This window comes from Elephantulus edwardii, unplaced genomic scaffold (assembly GCF_000299155.1).
Source record: "Elephantulus edwardii isolate Elephantulus edwardi_28Jun2011 unplaced genomic scaffold, EleEdw1.0 scaffold00012, whole genome shotgun sequence".
NCBI lineage: Eukaryota > Metazoa > Chordata > Mammalia > Macroscelidea > Macroscelididae > Elephantulus > Elephantulus edwardii.
The window spans coordinates 24092682-24100391 of NW_006399762.1; the positions used below are offsets into that span (position 1 = coordinate 24092682).

General features: G+C 42.2%; 1 pseudogene; it reads left to right on the top strand.

Moving 5' to 3' along the window:
* The first annotated feature begins 3628 nt into the window (after positions 1-3628).
* On the top strand, positions 3629-5390 carry LOC102849404 (annotated as a pseudogene).
* The last annotated feature ends 2320 nt before the right edge of the window (positions 5391-7710 follow it).

Sequence of the window (7710 nt, forward strand, 5' to 3'; positions counted from 1 at the left end):
TTCACTGAGATCTTTTTGTTTCTGGGTGCCATGCTGTATGACTGCCCAGATAATTAAAAAATCAGACTATTTGTGATATGGATCATGTAGGTGGTGTTCAATGCAGACATCACCATATGTTCATCTATTTAGTACTAGGCAAAGGAGAGCTGGACAAACAATGACTAAGCTTGACAAGAAGAAGAATCAATATCTTTGAGCTGTAGTGCTGGAGTAGTATTGTCTACTCTGGAAGAACTCAAAGAAAAGCTGTGTAATTTGACCTCCAGTAACAAAGTAATTGAGGTAAGAAAGAAAGTGAGTGGCTATAGCTAACGAAGCTTGAGAAATGATGCATTTTTCAGAATTTTTATGTTCATGGAGAAGATCATAACTATTCTTCAGATTATCAATCACCTTCAATATTAAAAGCCCGATGTCCTGGTTGCTGGCCACTAAAGGGCATCTATCCTTTAATCAATATGGCCCTGTGACTACTGCCTCTGAAAATCCCCTGGAGGGTCAGCTATGAGTCAGTTCCTGCTCAATAGTACATAAGAACAGCAGCTAATGAGGGAACTCAAGTGGCTTAGTGATAAGGGGTTGCACTGCCAACCCAAAAGCAGATGGTTCTACTCCACCAGCGCCTCCACAGAAGGAAGATCAACAGTCTCCTCCCAGGCGATTTACAGCCTTTGAACATCCCCTGGAGAGTCAGCTATATGTTGGTTCTAGTTCGATGGCACATAACAATATCTAATGATGCTGAGTATTTCATCAGGGATTTACTGGTTTTCTGAATGTCTTCTTCGGTGAAGTGTTCATCCCACTGTGTAATTGGGTTGTTTGCCTTTTCTTTGTTGAAGTTTTCTCTAAATTTTAGAGATGAATTTTTTTTTTTAAATTTAGGTTGTTGAGATGAATTTCTTATCAGATGTACTATTGCCAAACATTTTTATCCTCTATGGACTGAGGCTCAATGTCAAGAAGACAAAGATTCTCACCACTGGACCAATCGGTAGCATCAGGATGGATGGCGAAGAGATTGAGATTGTTCACAGCTTTAGTTTGCTCGGCTCCACGGTCAACACTCTTGGTACCAGCAGCCAGGAAATAAAAAAATGTATTGCGATGGAAAAGTCTGCTGTTAGGGACCTCTCTAAAGTACTCAAGAGCAACATTGTCTCTCTGGAGATTAAGGTGCGCCTGATACAGGCCATGGTCTTTGCAATCACGTGTTATGCATCAGAGAGTTGGACTATGACTAGGGAGGATAGAAGGAGAATTGATGCCTTTGAGCTGTGGTGCTGGAGAAGAGTATTGAATGTTCCATGGACTGCCAAGAAAACAAACAGATCCATCCTGGAGAGGGTTAAACCAGGCTACTCCTTGGAGGCAAGGATTCTGGGGCTTCGTCTGACATACTTTGGACATGTTGTAAGGAGAGACAGGTCCTTAGAGAGGGACATCATGCTTGGTAGGATGGAGAGACAGCACGGGAGGGGAAGACCCTCTATGAGGTGGATTGATTCAGTGACTGGGGTAATCGGGATGGGTGTGTCAGAGGCAATGTGATTGGCACAGGATAGAGCAGGGTTTAGGGCTGTTGTACATAGGGTCGCTATGAGTCGCAAACGATTCGACGGCACATAAACAACAACAACAACAACAGCAGCAATCTGTTTTGGAGAATCTTTTGATGCATATAAAGATTTCCTTTTCAGGAGGTCCCAGTCATCTACCTTATCTTCGGTTAACTGAGCATCAGTTTTATTTGCTAATCTTTTTATACCATAGTTTTGTTGTTATTGTGTACTACCAAATCCACTACAAGTCATAGGAATCCTATCAACAATGGATCTACACCTGGCCCTGTCCTGCTTTATCCTCACTGTCACTGATATGCTCAAGCCCATTATCACAGTACTGCGTCTTGTTGAGAGTCTTCTCTTTCTCCACCTTTCCCAGCTTGCTATCCTTTTCAATTTTGCAAGCCCCATCCTTGCCTCCAAGGAACACTCTAGTTACACTTTCTCCAAGATGTATTTGCTTTTGCTTTTGGAATGGAGGTATTCAGTACTCTTCTCCAACATCACAACTCAAGGGCATTGGTTCTTCTGTTATCCTTTGTCATTGACCAACTTTAGATGCTCAGCAAGAAACTGAAAAGATCATGGCTTGGATCAGGATCACCTTAGTCTTTAAACAATGGCTTAGGATCTTTCTCCCTCTGAGCCTACACTTTTCCCAGCATGATGTCTTTTTCCAAGAATTGGCCCCTTCTGACAAAATGTCCAAAGTATGTAAGAGAAGCTTCATTGTCCTTGCCTCTAAACAGCACCCTTGTGCTTCCTCCAAGACAGGCTTGTTTGTTCTTTTGGCAGTCCATGACATGGTACTCTTCTCCAACCTTCGATTCAGAGGTATAAATTCTTCTTCTATAATCTTTATTCATTGTGCAACTTTAAGATGGATAAGAAATAATTGAAAAGACTATGGCTTCAATCAGGTATGTTTTAATCTTTAAACGGACATTCTTGGTTTTTTTAACTTTGCAGAGGTCCTTGACAGCCAATTTCCCCAATGCAACATGGCTTTTGATTTCCTGACTCCAATTTCCATGACTGTAGATCCAGGTAAAATGAAATCATTGACAACTTTTAAGTTTTTCTCCATCTATCATGATGCTGCCTCTTGGTCTAGTGGTGAGTACTTTTGTTTTCTTGACATTGCGATGTAACCCATATTGAAGGTTGCAATCTTTGATCTTATGCAGCGAGTGTTTCAAGTCCTCGTCACTTTTCAAGTTGTACCATCTATGTAACACAGGCTACTGGTGAATCTAAGGATTTACAGCCTTGGAAACCAGATAGAGGGTCTTTATGTGTTGGAATCAAGTCTCTCTCTCTGACAGTGAGTTTGAGTTTGACTATGTAGGTAAAGGAATTATTAGAAAAGTACTTTTATGTTCCTAGATCCAATTCTGCATATAAGAAGCTCCTTTTAATTAAAGCTGTGTGGAATGAAGGTTAACCTTATCTTTGAAAATTCCTGAAGAGTAATACTGGAACCTTGATATAACAGATTTTCCCACAAACTCCATCCACTAAACTCCTTGCTGCTTCCACTTGTCTACTAATTTGTCATGTTGTTTTTAACACTATTGAGTTAGAACCAGTCTGTAGTTGACCCTCCCTATAGTGGGTATTCAGAGGCAATAAATAGCACAGGAGGAGATTGCCAATTTTTCTTCCGCAGAGCAACTGGTGGATTCAAACCTTTGAGATAGCAACCCAACTCCTTACCTATTACTATACTAAGCCACCAACACTCCCTACTAATTCATTATTGTTGTTGTTACTAGGTGCCATCGATAAGAGTATGACCTATAGTGACTCTATGAACAAAAGATTGGAAACCTGTCCTAACCCGTGCCATCCTCGCAATTTCTGACACATTCAAGCTCATTGCTGCAGTCACTGTGCCAATCCACCTGGTTGAGAGTCTTTCTCTTTTTTCACTTCACTTTCCCAAGCATGATATCCCTCTCCAAGGAATAGACTTTTCTAATATCTCCTAAAATAATATGGAAACTACAAACATGTTATTAAGAATATTTTGCACTTCAGATGCTACAACCTTTATGAATATGTGTGATAGTCACTCTACTGGTTTAAATGCTATGTTGGAGGACCCTGCCATTCCTGCCACAGCTATGCTCCTCACCCACAATATGCGGTTCCAGAAGCTGCAGCAGTGGCACCGCAAGCACTGCTCTGAGCTCAGGCTGTGCCCCCTCTTTGACTCAGACGAAGAGTGCGTCAGCTGTGTGAGCATGGCCCTCAGTACAAATCACAAGCAGATTCTACTGGATTACTCCAAGAACCTTGTGATGGAGGACATGATGTGGATATTGGTGGACCTGGCCAAATCTAGGAGTATGGAGGCCGCCCAGGAGCACATGTTCAGTTATGAGAACAACTTCACTTAGAACCAAGCAGTGCTGCATGGGGCCCAGCAGAACTGGTCAAACAGGCCCATCATGGTGGACACCAAGCATGTGATGCCTGAGGTCAACTGATTGCTGGACAAGATTAAGTTTTTCTGCCAGTGTGTCCCTGGAAGGATTACACAGGAGGCAAGCCCATTATAGATATGATCAACATAGACATCAGGGTCTCCGACTTGGGACTTCTCATGGAGACTGAAGCGCTCAACTCATACTCTGTAGGTGGTCTCCAAGTCTGGTTTGTCTCCAACATTGATGGGACTCACATTGCTAAAACCCTGGCCTTGCTAAGCTCTGAGTCCACCCTGTACATCATTGTCTCCAAGACATTTATGACTCAGGAGAGTCATCACCTGCATCACCAATGCAGAGACGGTGAAGAAGTAGTTCCTCAAGTTGACAAAGGACCCTTCTGCAGTCACAAAGCACTGTTGCTCTATCAACATGACCCAAGTGAAAGAATTTGAAATTGACCCTCAAAACATGCTTGAGTTCTGGGAATGGGTAGGAGGACGGTAACACTGTGATCAGCCGTCAGACTCTCCACTGCCCAGCACATAGGTTTTAACAACTTTGAGCAGCTGCTGTCAGGGGAACACAAGAGGGACCAGCACTTCCACACTGCACCCCTGGAAAAGAACACCCCTGCTGGCTCTGCTGGGGATCTGGTACATCAACTGCTTTGGCCGTGTGACTCTGTCCATGCTGCTCTTTAATCAGTACCTCCACCACTTTGCTGCCTACTTCCAGGAGGGTGAAATAGAATCGAGTGGGAAGAAGATTGCCAAGTTCAGTGTCTGTGTAGATTACCAGATGGGCCCCATCTAATGGGGGGAGCCAGAGACCAAGATGTCTTCTACCAGCTTATCCATCAAGGCACCAGGATTATACCTTGTGATTTTCTTATCCTGGTCTGGACCTAGCACCCTATATAGAATGGGTTGCATCAAAGATCCTTCTGGTCACTTCTTAGCACAGACGGAGGCCCTGATGAAGGGAAAGACAAAAGAAGAGGCCAAAGATGGAGCTCCAAGACACAGGAAGGAGTCTGGAGGAATTGGAAAAGCTGCTGCCACACAAGGTCTTTGAAGAAAATTGCCCAACGAATTCCATTGTGTTCACCAAGCTGACACCATTCATTCTTCGGGCCTTGATTGCCATGTGTAAGGATAAGATCTTCATTCAGGGAGTCATCTGAGACATCAACAGTTTTGACTAGTCGGGAGCAGAGCTGGGCAAGAAGCTGGCTAAGAAAATGGAACATGAACCTGAGGTCACCAACCCAATGACCTCTCATGAGTCTTCCACCAATGAGTTGATCAACTTCATCAAGCAACAACAGGAAGCGTGAGCCCAGAAGCTAATAAACTCATACTTGGCACCAAATCTCCATTGTAAATGATGCTTCTTGTCATTACTACTACAGTCTGCACTGCATAGTCCTACTCTGCCCTGCCCAGAGCACCTATGGGTTGTTGGCTTAGACCAAAAGTCCCTTTGGGGAAGCTCTTCTGGACTCACCTCTCTCTCTCTCTCTCTCTCTCTCTCTCAGTGTCCACCTGCCCCTCTGTATTGCCATTTACTGGAATGTTTCAGTGCAACTGGTTTTTCAGACTCATGTTCACACTGTTCATGTCCCAGGTAGAAAAATAAAAGTATCACAAAGAAAAAAAGTTATGTTATGCTACAGCGTGAATTCTGAACACTTGGTTTGTTATTGTTGTTGTTAGGTGCTGCTGAGCTGATTCTAAGTCATAGCAACCCTATGAACAACAGATCTGAATTCTGTCCTGTGCCGTCCTCGCCATCTTTGATACACTTGACTCCATGGCTGAAGTCACTGTGTAATTCTATCTTTATGGAGAAGAGGTTCTTCCTCTCTTTTTCTGACTTTTTCCAAGTATTATATCCCTTTCTAAGGAATAGCCTTTCCTAGCAACTTGTCCAAAGTATGAGAGACGAAGCTTTATCAGCCTTGCTTCCAAGGAGCAATTTGACTTCACTTTCCAAGGCATAATTGTTCTTTTGACAGTTCATGTGATATTCAGTACTCTACTCCAACACCACAACTCAAAGGCATTGATACTTTTCTGTCATCCTTATTCATTGTCTATCTCTCAGATGCTGAACAAGTAATTAAAAAGACCATGGCCTGATGCAGATGTACCTTAGTATTCAAACTGACATCATTGCTCTTTAGTATTTTAGAGAAGTCCCTGACAGTGGTAACAAGTGTGTTGATGTGGCTCTAAACAAGATGAAATTATTAACAGTTTCAATCTTTTCTCCATCTGTCTGGCCCAGTGGTAAGGATTTTGCCTTCATTATGTTAAGATGTAATTCATATTGAAGACTTGTCTTTGATCTTCTTCAAGAAGTGCTTCAGGTTCCCCTTATTCTCAGTAAACAAAGTTGTGTTATCTGCATAGGGCAGGTTGTTGATGAGTTGCTCTGATCTTGATGCCACAGTCTTTGACTTCATGAATTATTTGCTCAGTATACAGATTGAATAGGTGTGGAAAAAGGATTGACATTTTTCAACTAACAGATATGACAGGATACTTGGATGACAGCTGACTGGCCCTATTGACTGGAAGAGATCTATTTTTTTCCCATTCCAAAAAAAGGTGATTCAATTGAATATGAAAATTATCTAATAATATTGTTAATATCACATATAACCAAAATATTTGTGAAGATTATCCACAAACAACTGGAATGGGGGACTACTGGAAGTTCAGGTTGGTTTTAGAAGAGACTGTAATACCAGGAATATCATTGCTGCTGTCAGATGCATCCTGGCAGAAAACAGAGACTACCGGAAGAATGTCTATCCATGTTTTATCGACTATGCAAAGGTATCACAATAAACTATGGCTAATATTGAGAAGGGGAATTCCAGGACATTTAATTGTGCTCATACAAAATATAGACCAAGAAGCAATTGTCCAAATGGGACAAGGAAACACTGCATGGTTTAAAATCAGCAAGGATGTACATCAGGGATGTATCCTTTCTCCATACTTTGTATGTCAAAGAATGAAATCTGCAGTAAAGCCCTCATGTCATGTCACTTTTTAACATAAATACAGATACTACTTGAGGGTTCAAATCTACCAACTGCTTCGCTGGAGAAGGATGGGCAGTCTCCTCCCATGCAATTACTTGCCTCCGAAAACCTGCTGGAGGGTCAGCAATTAATCAGTTTTGACTCAACCACATATAACAACAAACAAGACAAGACAAAACAGCCTGAAGGTAGAACAGCTGAAAGTAGATCAATTATGACTTTCTTGGATACATCCAGAGAGGAGCAGTTTGCCTTGAGGGGCTTTCTCAATCAGGAAAGTCTCCCGGGTGTATCCTGAATGATTTACCTAAAACAGCCACATTGAAAGTTGTAGTCCTGCCAATGGGAACCAAAAAAGGAGAAAAATAAAATGCCCTAGGAGCCTCCACAGAAAAATAGAATGGGAGATTTGTGTTTCCTGCTTTCTCCAAGCACCAGAAAATGAGATATCTTTCCAAAGAGTTGGTCAGTAGTGATTTTGAAGAGACAATGTTAAGCACAGGTCTTCCCAAGAGGAAGAAATATTTTCTCTAAGAGAACTGTTGTTGTTGTTGTTATGTGCTGTCGAGTCGTTTGTGACTCATAGCGACCCTATGTACAACAGCCCTAAACCCTGCTCTATCCTGTGCCAATCGCATTGCCTCTGACACAC